Genomic DNA, 13,133 nt, shown 5'->3' on the forward strand with positions numbered 1-13,133 from the left:
CTGGGGAATGTTGGGTGTTTAATGGTGTTCATGTTCATTTAGAAAAAAATGATCTGGCTGTGGGCTTGTCTGGAATAGCCTACAATAGGCTAATAGATTTCAGTACTATTGCAATTTGCAACACAGATCCCAGTGAATAGGCTACCTTGCCAAATCTGTTCGTGAGGTAAAGCTTAAGTAAATTCATTGCTAAAATGGCTGCAGCTCTCACCCAAATTGATTCCTTGCTTGTGTTCTCTGATTCACTGGTCACAGCTCAGAGGGACTTATTCTTATCATGTAATGTATCTGTGTATCAGAACTTGTTAGATAGTATTCAGGAGGACAACCAGCATTTATGCACATTATATCTCATGTCAACAACCAAATTCGAGGTTCAAGTAGAGATTCACTTGAGACAGATGCTTGAAAGAGTTGGCTCTTTAGCCAGCGCAACTCAGCCACCGGCTTAACTGCCTAAGTTAAAAGAACCCCCCTTGCCAGTGTTCAAGGGAGAGAAGTACGAATTTGCTAATCTCAAAGATCTAGATAATATAACAAAATTCCCTTATCTCTTGGGTGCTTTGGAGGGGGAGCCGCTGAAAGTTATAAAAGCCTTGAGCCGACCGCAGCAAGTTATGATGTCGCATTAAGTCTGTCAGAAAAATACTGAGGAAACCAATACCAGACAGTGGTCATTTTACATCGGCAATTAGCCAATATTTTTGTGCCTAGATTCATTCATGTCGACCTTAAGAATTTCAAAATCTAATGTACTGTATTGACTGAGTAGATCAAACGTTTGAGCCAATCCTTGTTAGATATTGTTAATGAGCCTCATAAATCAGAAGTTGTTTCACAGTAATGTATAACCGGAGATCGTAGAGCACTTACACAAATGTGATTACAATTTAGATGAGTCCTTTAATGCCCTAGATATTTTTATTAGATACTTAGAAAATGATGCTTTGCAAAAGAGGCAAGATATTTCTCAATCTCCACAACAGAGAATAGTAGAACCTCACACTGCAGTGTGTCCCTTTTGCAACTGCGATCATTCTGCGTACAATTGTAAGAAACATGATACCGCTACAGCAAAAAAGCACCATCTCATGTTGTCTCAGAAGTGCTTTAATCGTTTTTGTTAGGGTCATAACAGTAGGCAATGTGCTAGTAAACGTAATAGTAAATTGTGTAATGGGCAGCAAAACAGCCTCATATGCAAAAATGGCGGTAATAGCAAGCCTTGGTTGAGTCAGTCTCCCACACCGAGTTCCACTGCCCAAACACGAATCGCCTATCTAGTTATGTTGCCTCAAAACCAGTCAAAACGCAGAACAAAACCTGTCCTCCAGTAAATTCCAATATAAATCAACCAATTCAAAAGGGGGTCAAGAAAAACCCTCATAATACTAAAGTAGTGAAAAATAACCCTTCACCTGAATTGCTGGCCACTCTGCTCCCCACCTAGACAGCCATTTTGTATGTGCGCTATCAACTATTCCAAGCAAGGATGTTTTTGGATATGGGGAGTCAACCCAGTTTCATCTCGAGTTGGTTTCTCTCAATATTGTACCCTTTCCCTTGCAAGTAGTAAAGGGGGAATATGATGTAGTATCGTGCAAGATTCATGTGGGTAAGACAATAGTCAGAGCAAAGTTAGTTGTACATGACGACATAAATGTGTCTGTTTACTAAATAGACCTCAGTAAAGTAAAACAACTCTTGCAAGACAAAGGGTGTGAAATGGCTGATTCTGATGTCAAGGTGGATGTGCTAAAGAACATTAATTTGTTGATAGGTACAGATTATTTCAACTTTTTTGTTATTGGTATGAATAAGATAGATGGGATTAGTCTCTGTCACACATCATGGGGTTACTGCAAGGGGTAGACATGTCAACTGTCCAAACGCTGTGTCTGTCAGCTAGTAGAACCCGAGCACAATGCGGACAGTATTGGTATTGCTCTGCATGAGCAGTTTACAACCTCAGGGCACAAGGCAATGGAAAAGGTGAAGCAAAGTGTAACAAAAACCAACCAAGAGTGTCGAGTAAGTCTGCCATACCGTAATACTATTGCCCAATTAAGTTCACTTGAGAAACAAAATTCAAAAGAACCCTGAGTACAAAACCACTTACCAGAAAGTCCTTCAAACTTATCTGGAGGCGGGATTTATTGAAGAAGTCACCAATGCTCAAGTTGAAGGCTATTACATGCTGCATTTTGGAATTAAAAAACAAAGCTCAACCACTTCTCTTCATATTGCCATTAATGCATCATCAAAATCCAAAGGCAAACTGTCCTTGAATGATTCTTTGTACCTGGGCCCGAACATGGTCAAAATGTTATATGACTGATTGTTAAAGTTTAGATGCCACTCTCATGCCCTGTCTTCCAATATCTCAAAAGCTTTCCACTGAGTTTTGCATAATCATGGTAATGCCAAGTATGTGTGATTTCTTTGGCATCACCACCAGCCCTCACCTTCTCAAACAGATCCTTAGAACACACCTTAAGGAATAAGTTTGGGAGGATCTAGTAAAATCCTTTCATGTTGATAATTACTTACAGACTTAAAACAAAAGAGAAGATGTCGGAAGATTACGTGAATGTCAAGTCATTGCTAGATGAGTCTCACATGCCATTAACGGGGTGGGCTAGTAGAACCTCACCTTCAATGAATTAATTTGTGCCTGTACAAATCACTGTCCTTGGAGTGGTTAGGGATAGAGCAAATGATTGCCCGAGTTTGAAGCCTTGTAGGGGAATAAGGGAGACGACGAGGGTTAGCGTCCTCACAAAACATAGGCTACTCTCACTGTTAGTGTCCAACTTTGACCCCTTTGGTCTGTTTAGTCCAGTTTTTGTAAGAGAGAAGACATTTCTATAGGACTTATGGGAAGCAAGCATAGGTTGGGACAATGTTTTAGATGAGGAAAGACAGGAACAGGCAAACCAAGTGCTAGAGGAATTCATTCACATTCATACCTTGAAATTTAGAAATAATCTTAGGGGAAATAAAGTTACATGTGTTTAAGATGCATCCAGTGACGTTTACGGGGCAGTAGCCTACATCAGGGGGAAGGAGGGACAAACTGACTTATTTACCTTCAAACGCAAAGATGAAACATCCCTCAAGGCATTGTTGCCCTCCGAGAGTTGAGGGAGGAAGTGATCCTGATTCTGCCAGCCGAACTGTGGAATGTTATGGGGAGTAATGTTGATTTCGATTTTTTGGTTAATATCATGAAGCATGTGTTGAAATTTATATGCTGTAATGCGAATCCCTTTCTGAAACTTGTATTTATGGAACAAAGGCATCATTTGCCTTTAGTGTGTAATCATTTAGAGAATATGGTCAAGGTACCCAGCCATATCAGTAATTTCATTAGTCAATTAGGGATAATCATGATCGACCAAGTAGTTTACATTAGAAGTAGGTTAAGGAGTGTATTAGGATGTAAGAATCAGTTAATATTGTTACCCTCTAAGGGAATGTTAGTCCAAGTCTATTTGAGACATTTACATGTAACACATATGCATTGTGGCATAAGTATGCTAATAACAATTCTCCGTCAGGAATGTTGGTGCCTGGGGTTGCAGGCTGCGGCCAAATGAGTGGTTGGTTCCTGTAGAGTTGTTTCATTGCCTTCAAACCTCTTCTCAGATGACCACTACCTCCCCTCCTCCTGGCTGCTCGAACCAGCATACTATGTCTGTTCACCAACATAGGGACTGACTACACAGGAGCTATGTGAGTGGAATGGGGAGTGGGATACCTGCTAATCATCACCTACATGGTCAGCCATGCAGTTTATCTTGACTACTGCCAAAATCTCAATGCATACCTTCATACTACTGTTTCAAAGGTTCACAGCCACCCATAGGACACCTTCCAGGGTGTACAGTGACAATGTGATGACATGTATGCAGGAGATACAAGAGAAGATGAGTTCCTTACCTTTTCCCACTTAATTCAAGGCAATCTGGTACATCTGTTAATTCCTGTTGTACTGCATGAGGTTATTACTAGACCCTAACCACTAAGCTACATCATTGGTATTTCTGCCTTTCAGAGGCACTCGAGCAGGCAATGGCAACTTAGCTACCTGAGTTCACTACAAGAATAACATAATTTACACGTGGGCCCTGTGACCATACGTCAAGTTGGAGATATCATATCGATCAAGTTAGAACAGCACAAACATAGTCATTGGCCTCCAAGCAGAATCCTTAAAGTTTATCTTGACGAGCAAGGAGTCATGAGGTCAGTCAAGGTTCTCTACGAGGGCAAAGAAAGCCAGAGGGCCATTGAACACACCATGCCACTTAAAGTGAATGCCCACGACGATGCAGACGACGTCGGAGATGACAAAGGCGGAGCAGCAGAGGTAGGCTAAGAGGACACAATTGAGTCAGAAGGCACCAAGCAGAGTGAGTTGAATGAAAGTGAGGGTAGTGTGTTTTGACAGACTTAAGTATCCGAGTTGGGTTAATTAGTGTCAGAAAGCGTTCAAGATGATGTTCTAAACTAGTGAAGAGGTGAACTCTGAAAGAGCGGTGTCTAAAAGGGAGTTGAAAGAGTAGGTCTTTTTTGTTGCCATATTTATAATCTGTTGGGTTGTGTCTCGTGCATCGCAGATGCTTTCATTCAGAGTTCATATTTCATGTTATTTGTTGCATCATTATTTTGAGAGTGATCACTCTAATATGTATCATTGCTGTTGTCTGTTGTGAGTTAGTTTCATCTTACAGCACTGGGGATGGGGTTAGGCCATGAAGCAGGGTTCCCACATCTCTGCTTCACCTGCCTAGACCTTCCCTTGCAGTCGAGTCCCCCCAATTTCCTGGGGGTGGAGGATGTTGCTAAAAATGTGAGCTCCATTTTTCCCGACCTGAATCTGCCTGGATTTAGCTAGAGAAAAAGTTAGATAGCAAGAGCATTGGTTCTCCCTTATGTGAAACCCAGTGTATATCAAGTGTATCTTAAGATCTGCTGAGTCACGTGAACTGTAAGAGTAATAATAATTGAGTCTTATTTTGAGTTACAACTGAGGTAAAATTAATAAAATGTCCACAATTTTAAATTTCTTCATTTGCAAAAAAAGAGTGAGCCCAACCAAGGTGTCGATGAAGTTGGCAGAGGCATTGTCCAGCCTCCTCCTTCTAGCACCCAATCAGTTAGGACGAAGTATTAGTACCTTTTGTCCACAGCCAGATACATTATAGTAATCGTGTCATTATGTGAGTGAATTAATTTTCGGTGATTTATATCTTCAATTTTGGCCAGTGGTGTGGCAGTGTTTGATAACTTGGGAAAACCCTTTCCATGACTCATGTGGGAAAATTTAGTAATTTCATTTATTTTACATTACTTTGCTGTAATCGTTCCACGTGTTCCCTAAGGACCGCATGTTCCCCACTAAAGTAATAACTGCTATTTGGGCTTTGTGTCAGTGTCTCATTTTAGTGATAATGTAAATAATTGTGTTAGTTATGGTATATTTTGTAATGAAATCTTTAAGACCCGCACCATTTTCCCTCGACCTTTTCTTGGGGTTTGTTGATTAGCCTAGGGGCTAGGCCATCGTAGTCCTATAACATCTTTGGACAGAACTTATCCCTGTGGGAGGGAAATTTCCGACAACGCTGTTCTTTTAAATCTGAATATACATTGGCCAAAAATAAATTGATCTATACGAAATAGGTTTAAGATAGATTTCAACAGCAATTATGAGGCCCATGAGCACTATAAGAAGAGTCTTTGGGAATATTTTGTACAAAACTCACTTGTATGGTAAACTGAATTTTACAAGAGGAAAATTTGAAAAATAAAGGGTGTTCTTTAACACTTGTAATAAAGGTACTGAGTAACCTACCTCGATTTTGCCGTCACTTTAAATGATTAGCACATATCAGTGCATAATGGCTTTTAAGATTTATTGTTATTATTCTTGTTTATTTTAGGATCAGGGGTAACAACACTCCAACTATGCGTTCCTCGGTGAAAGGGTTTTTTTAGTAGTATCAATTAATATTGAAACAAGCTGAACAAATAAATATGGATCACATTTTTGGGGGGAGATTTTTACAAATATGCATAAGATTATCAAGATGGAATTAGGTGACTAAAAATTAAAAATATGAATAAGTATGGTTAACTTGAGTAAGAAGAAGAATTAATGACGAGTGCAAGCGACTACATGACTTATTTGGAGGAGGAAAGTGAAATAACCTGCCATAAACTTCATATTGCTCATTAAACTCTAAAACAAAATTAACAATGTATTTAAGATAAAAATAAAGGAAGCGTGCTTAGCGAAAACCTTCGCCTACGGGAAAATCCCTCGAGTTTACTTGCGTTATAGCGCATAATGTAAAATTAGAGTTTGCCATCTACCTTAATACAAATTACCATATCTTGTACTTAACGAATAAAGATGAGATGCAATAGAGTAAAGTGTCAAACGTCAGGGATTGTTACATCATGACGTCACAAAAGTTGTGCTCTAGGGCAACGCTATGCACAGCATTCATTCGCCTCCCAGGTACCAACGAGAACGAAAGGTAAGGCGGATCTTCTTCTCCCCACACAGCCAGAGTCGTTACTTTGTCTCTTAATTAACTTGATATAGTGAAAGTTTATCGCGGGGTATCCCACGCATCCTATGAATAATGGAGCCTAATTAGAGTTTGTATTATCAAATGTAAAGTGAGCAATCCTATTATGTGGGTTTTGTGCCAGATTTCTTTATATTTTTTATCTCTTGGTCCGCCTCACGTGCCACTTTAATTCATTGAATCCTCGTATTAAATGTTTCCTGTGACCTTTTCACGTGTAATTAACTTGTATATATGGGGGGTAATGTTTTGAGTGTAATTATAGTTTATTTTTTGGAATAAAAATGTGTAAAACTGTAAACCTTGCTTCCGCAATCCCTCCACCGAGTTGTTGAGTCTAGTCCTTCAGACATTTTTATCGCCCAGACCACCGGGCTAGAACCTAAGCAAGTAAAGAGCTAATAATTCGATACAAAATATTTCAAAATTGAGAGGAGTAAGTACTCGAGAAAATAATAAGTATTCGATGAAATAATAAGTATTCGACAAAATAATAAATATTCGGCAAACCAAAGGGCAGTGTAACAGCAGATAAAGATTTTGTAAACAGAAGTATGGAAAAATGCTTTTATATCCAGATGACATTCTAAAATAAATATATTAAGATTTCGAGGCAATAAGTATTCGACAAAACAATAAGTATTCGACATACCAGAACAAAGTGTTAAACAACAGATAAAGATTTTCTAAACAGATAAAAACAAGAAAAAAAAGTCCACATCAAAAAAAAAAAAAAAAAATCAAAAATCACCAGCTAGTGACTGACTACACCACCACTACCGATCCTCCCCCACCCCCACCTCATCTCTTCCTCACTCCCACCATCCTCCTCCTCCTCCCCCTCCTCTCCTTTTCCCACAGCAGACAGAGAGTCCGCCTATTCGTAAACCTATCCAGCCGTAACCCATACGAATCTCTATCCCCGATCGATCTGATGATGGCCGTAATCTCCGGGCAAAGCGGCTTACTCTGAGAGAACCGACCTGATTACTCTCAACGCCTATCCTCTCCCTCCGACGCCGATGTTCCATTTCACTTTCCCGACCACCTCACGTCGGGTAGGGGTGCATGAATCCTACAGAGGCCTGGGAGAGTAAGACTGCAGTAATGGACGCATTGAGAAAACGGTTTACCCGGCTCTCTCTCTCTCTCTCTCTCTCTCTCTCTCTCTCTCTCTCTCTCTCTCTCTTTCAAATACGTGTGACAATTTGCTTTCGTTAGGCGCATTGTAAATCTCAGTACCAGAGCCGAAAAATCTGGATCCCTTTTTTTTTCGACAATCCTTCGTAACGCTCAGGATTTGCAAGCAGAAGTGGGAAGCAAGAAGCAGAGTATTTGGTTCTCATTTATCTATAAATATGTTTTAAAAAATTCTTTTCATTCAGTTTGATGTTTAAAAGTAAAATTTGGACAAATCTACCTGTGTAGAATCTTTGAGTACAATGCGAAGCGACTTTGGACCATGCAAAAGTCCCTTCTGCCTCTTTCTCCCGGAGTCACCAACGAAGGTAGACTTGCGTAGGTTGTTTCTCAGCCAAGAGTCTGTTTTGATGTAAAGAGTCCGTGAAGTGATCAACTCTAAGCCTTTTGTATTTTTGCCATCAGTTGAAATGTAGTCTGATGATTCAGAAGTAAGATTCGTATGAAACTGAAAGATTTTGAGGCCGATGTCAGAGACTCAAGTTATTTTGTTAAGGTTTTTCGCATTGTCTTTGTGTGCATTGCTGCGGCCTCATCGTCTATTATTTCAGAGTTGATTACATTTGTAAATTGTCAGTTGGCACGAGTCCACCTTTCAGATCATGTTTTGTTGAATTAGAATAGTTTAGTTTTATAATAAAAATTGAAAAACCCACCGTGATCTTGCTGGACCTTCCTCCACCATCTTTGAACAGAGCCATCCCAGTCGGAAGGAAAATTTTCGACATTTGGTCCTTCGACCGAACTGGTCTGGATAGCCTGTATCAACCAAGGATTGATACTTCATTAATCCTGATATATCAACGAGCATCGGGAACCTCCAGCAAGTGATGGCTCCTTCGTGTTTGGCTGAGAGACCCCGAAGATAATATGGGATAGGGTCATGGGTATAGATTTTGCCAGCTTTTAGATTAAGTTATTAAGGAGCGAGTGCGCACGTACGAATGTCAGGAGCGATTAGCTGAATTTTCTTTGTTTTATTATAATGATGTGTAGTGGCTGCGACCCGTTCTGAAATCACTGTTGCGCCTTACGGGACTTGGCATGTGCGATACGCACTTGGTGCAGCTAGAGTTGTGGTATGTGTGGCTCGTTGGGAATTTATTGTCCTTAGAGACTGCATCAGGTGCGAAATGAATCAAGTGCGATGCATACTTGTAGGCACTTCAGAGCACACCAGTTGGAGACACGCGCTGCAGCGGTTTCATAAGTTACTTAATCGCATTGCAACTGATTAAAAAAATTTAAAAATCTGTTTGGTTACACTAAAGTTGAAAGAATTTCCCTTGCCTGTATTGCTAGTGAAAGTAGCGAAATTGTTTGAAGTTCTTGTTATCCGAAGTTATGAACTAGATAACTTAATTTGATACAGTGGCGGATCTAGAAATCTTTCATGGGGGGGTCCACTTAGGATTTTAACATATATAGGTGTGTGTGTGTACACAGACGGTAAATATATATATCAACATTCTAAACGTATGCACACACACCCACTAACACACATACACATACACACACACACACACACTCACATATATATATATATATATATATATATATATATATATATATATATATATATATATATATATAATATGTATATGTATATATATATATAAATATTATATATATAATATAATATTATTATATATATATAATATATCTTACAAGTGTGTAATGTTAGTGAATTACATATCATGTCTTGCTTGGAGACAGACTGAGCTGTAGGGGCAGCTTTCTTGAATGAAGGAATTTGATACGTAAGCATTTTAATCGGGATATTACTCGTCTTGTCGCCAAGACTGCTTGGGGTGTGTCAAGCATGTACATTTGTTTGTACGGATGTTACAAGTCTAATCGACCAGGGCACTTGCGAGAGCGACATTCCTTTTGGTGAGAAGAAAGAGGTCAGTTTGGTACATGCCAGGTTTTGGCAGAGCCACATTTCTTTTTGGTGAGAAGAAAGAGGTCAGTTTGGTACATGCCAGGTGTCAGGAGAAAAAACCCCATCTTAAAGGCATGGCACATATTTTGTAGGACTTAGAAAACCGTTACTTTTGAAAAGACAGAGAAGTGTGAAATACATTCTTTTACTTAAGATTATTATGAAAAGAGTGATGTGTGAACTGTATCTTTTATCCATTATTATCTTTATTACAGATGGGTTCTATTCCATGGTATTAGAGACGGGATTCTCTAACCTGACTAATACAATGAACCTATTGACATTCTGGATCTGGGAGTGAATTCTTAGCAAGGAGGGTAGAATGATAACTTACTAGTTTTCTTTGTGGGCAGATTTGGGTTTTTGTCACTATGACTTGTTAATCATTTTGTTCTATTTTATATTCATCTGCTTTGGGTAATAAATAGTATATTTTTGCACTTACGTGATCTTAATAGCCTAATGACATGTTTGCAGACAGAGGGCACCATTGACAACAGGTAAGGGTTTCCAATTTGTGAAGTTTTAATAAAAGGGTGGTTAGAGTGGTGGCAGGCGGTTTAAGAGGCTTTTTATATATTTTATAAGCTGTAGGCACGCTAACGAAGAGACTGGTGACTATACTCTGTTTTTTTCCATCTGTCCATCTGCCTGTGGTGTTTTCGCATGGTAACACTGCGTCCGAAGCTTTAAATAGTTACGCTATGTGTAAGTTTTAGGTAAATAAAAGGATATCTGGGTGTACACTTGCAACTGAAAAATGTTTTAATAATTTACTGTATGCAAATTACATCGTTAATATTCGAAACAGGATATTATTTATAGCCCGGGACGCAGTGTTACCATGCACAAACACCAAAGCGGATGGACAGATGGAAAAAAACAGAGTATAGTTAGACATAGATGTTTTTTTGGTAGGAAAAGGGGTTATAATCATGTCACAGGCAACTCGGGGCTCTTTTTGCTGATTCAGTGGGTTGGGCATTGAGAAGCTGTACATCTCTCTGGCTAAGTCAGTGTCGGCCATCTTGTGATTCTTGAAAACTAGTGTTTTAAAACGTGAAAGGGAAAAGTTTAATTTTTGACGTATTAAAGTGTTTCACGGGTGTGGTAAACAGGTCACTCATATTTGCGTTGCGTATACGAATTCAGTTTCCAGTCATATGAAGATATGAGTGTATTTTCAAGCTTTCTTTCTTATTTTCTCCTTTTTATCTTTTATTCTTTTTACTTTTTTTGTTTTCGTTGTTTATATTCCTTTTGTTTGTTTGTGGCGAATTTACTCGACCGGAGTTTTTTGTTGCGAATCACGCCCTGAGAGAGAGAGAGAGAGAGGCGAGAGTTGGTGTGTGTGAGCTTGGTGTCGCCGGGGTGGATCGCTTAGCAAGCGTTTTGCATTTTTTTTTCTTTTTCTATCCGCTCCCTATTTTTTGTTGTTGCTTTCGTGGGATGATATACTGAGCGTGGGATGCGTTTGCCTTTTGTTACCCATTATAGGGGGAAAATTTTTAATAATTTTTCTGGATTGGGTTTTGTGTATATAAATACATTGATGTTATTGAGATCGGGGAATCTTATAGAACAAAAGAGCTTTCGGGAAGAGAGAAAGATGGCGGATACTAAGAGTACCACAACACTACTACATCAAGTAACGAACGTGAGTGCGGGCATGAGTCCTTTCAGAGGGATGGTAGATGGTGTTCTATCACAACCTGTACAAATTTTCATTGAAGGGGTGAATAATTATTCAGCTGGAAAGAATATATCAGATGATATAGAGGCATTTAGAGAGGTGAAAGCTTTGCTAGACTTCAATAGGGGAGATCTCTCCCATCGTTGCAGGAGTTTCCAATTTACAAAATGTCGTACCTGGACGGATTTGCAAGCATTTTTGAAAACAGCTTATGGCTCAAAGGACATGGAGATATGGTGAGGGACCTTCGGGGTCTTTATAAACTACGGAAGGGCACTAATAGCCTCGTAGAACATAGTTCAAAACTTTTTAACTCAGTGGCGGATTGGGTAGCAAAATTGAAAACATCTAAATGGGTTACATGGAGTAATGTCTCTTGAGAACATTCATAAACTGATTTATTTTTCCCTGCTCTTGCAAGATGTACCGGATGCGATAGTGAATAGCTTTGATGAAAAGATTGAACCTACTTCAGACGAAGAATTACTTTATGCCCAAATTGAGAAACATATGTCTTAATGTCCCACTTTAGATACATTTTTTAATGGGACAGACCCGAGGGATAGAGTGCAAAGAGACAGAATTTTCTCCTCCCCGTCTGTGTGCAAATGTTGAATATAACAAAAGATCGATCGATCAAAGGCAACAGCAGTTGCGCTGTTCAACTGCAATAAACCAGGGCATCCAAAGAAATTGTGTAGGGTTAAATATTGTGGAATGTGTAAGAGCACTGATCATTATTGGCAATCTAGTCTGTCTCAGATACTGAGAGATGCGAGGCCTACACCTCAAGGTCATACCAGAGGGCAAAGGGATCGGCGAAATTTTTGGAAGCCCGATCAACAAAAAGGGTGCAGGTGATTGGTACGTGCCATTGTGGTCTCGTGGGGGACACCCCAGAGCCCAGGCCTATAGTCTATGGAACAGTAGGGGATGTGGATATCCCAATATTCATAGACTCGGGGGTGTCTATAAATTTAATGGACTATAATTTGTATCAATCCATGTTTTCCAATTACCCTTTGCAACCCTCAACGGAGACGGTGTGTGATGTGCAAGCCCATAGATTAAATACCCTGGGATGTGTTCAAATACAGTTTACTCTCAATGACAGAGTGCTAACAGAACCCTTTTTGGTAATGAAAGGAATTGCATTGGGCAACAGACTTTTGCTGGGTCATCCTGCTTGTAGAAGACACAAGATTTCGATCCATGCGGGTGTTAATGGGATAACAGTCGGGATGCCTGGTGTTTTTCTGCCTTATGAGGACGTGAATAGAACGGAGGACATGGAGGTTATTGACAGAGGAGATGTGCTCGGTGATATTAACCCTTTAACTGTTTAGTACGTATATATACGTAGCCCGCCAACGCTACCTGAGCCGTTTACTACTTATATATACGGGGAGCAGATGTTTTAGCGTGACGTTTAGTACGTATTTATACAATTGATTTTTCCTGCCTTTCTTTCAAGGTAAATCCTCTATGATGTATTCTCTCTATGTCCGAGGAAGTGTTGTTGACCTTATCCAAACAAAAACACCTACTCCCGAACCCCCCTTTATCATAATTTTCTTGATTTTCTATATCTAATGCGGGAATTCTCCAATCACTTGGCGGCATCGCTATGTAGCAAGAACAACAAACTGCTGGCTAGTCGTTCACTTACACGGAATTTTGGTCTTTTGACGCA

Source organism: Macrobrachium nipponense, chromosome 1, assembly GCF_015104395.2.
Source record: "Macrobrachium nipponense isolate FS-2020 chromosome 1, ASM1510439v2, whole genome shotgun sequence".
Lineage (NCBI taxonomy): Eukaryota > Metazoa > Arthropoda > Malacostraca > Decapoda > Palaemonidae > Macrobrachium > Macrobrachium nipponense.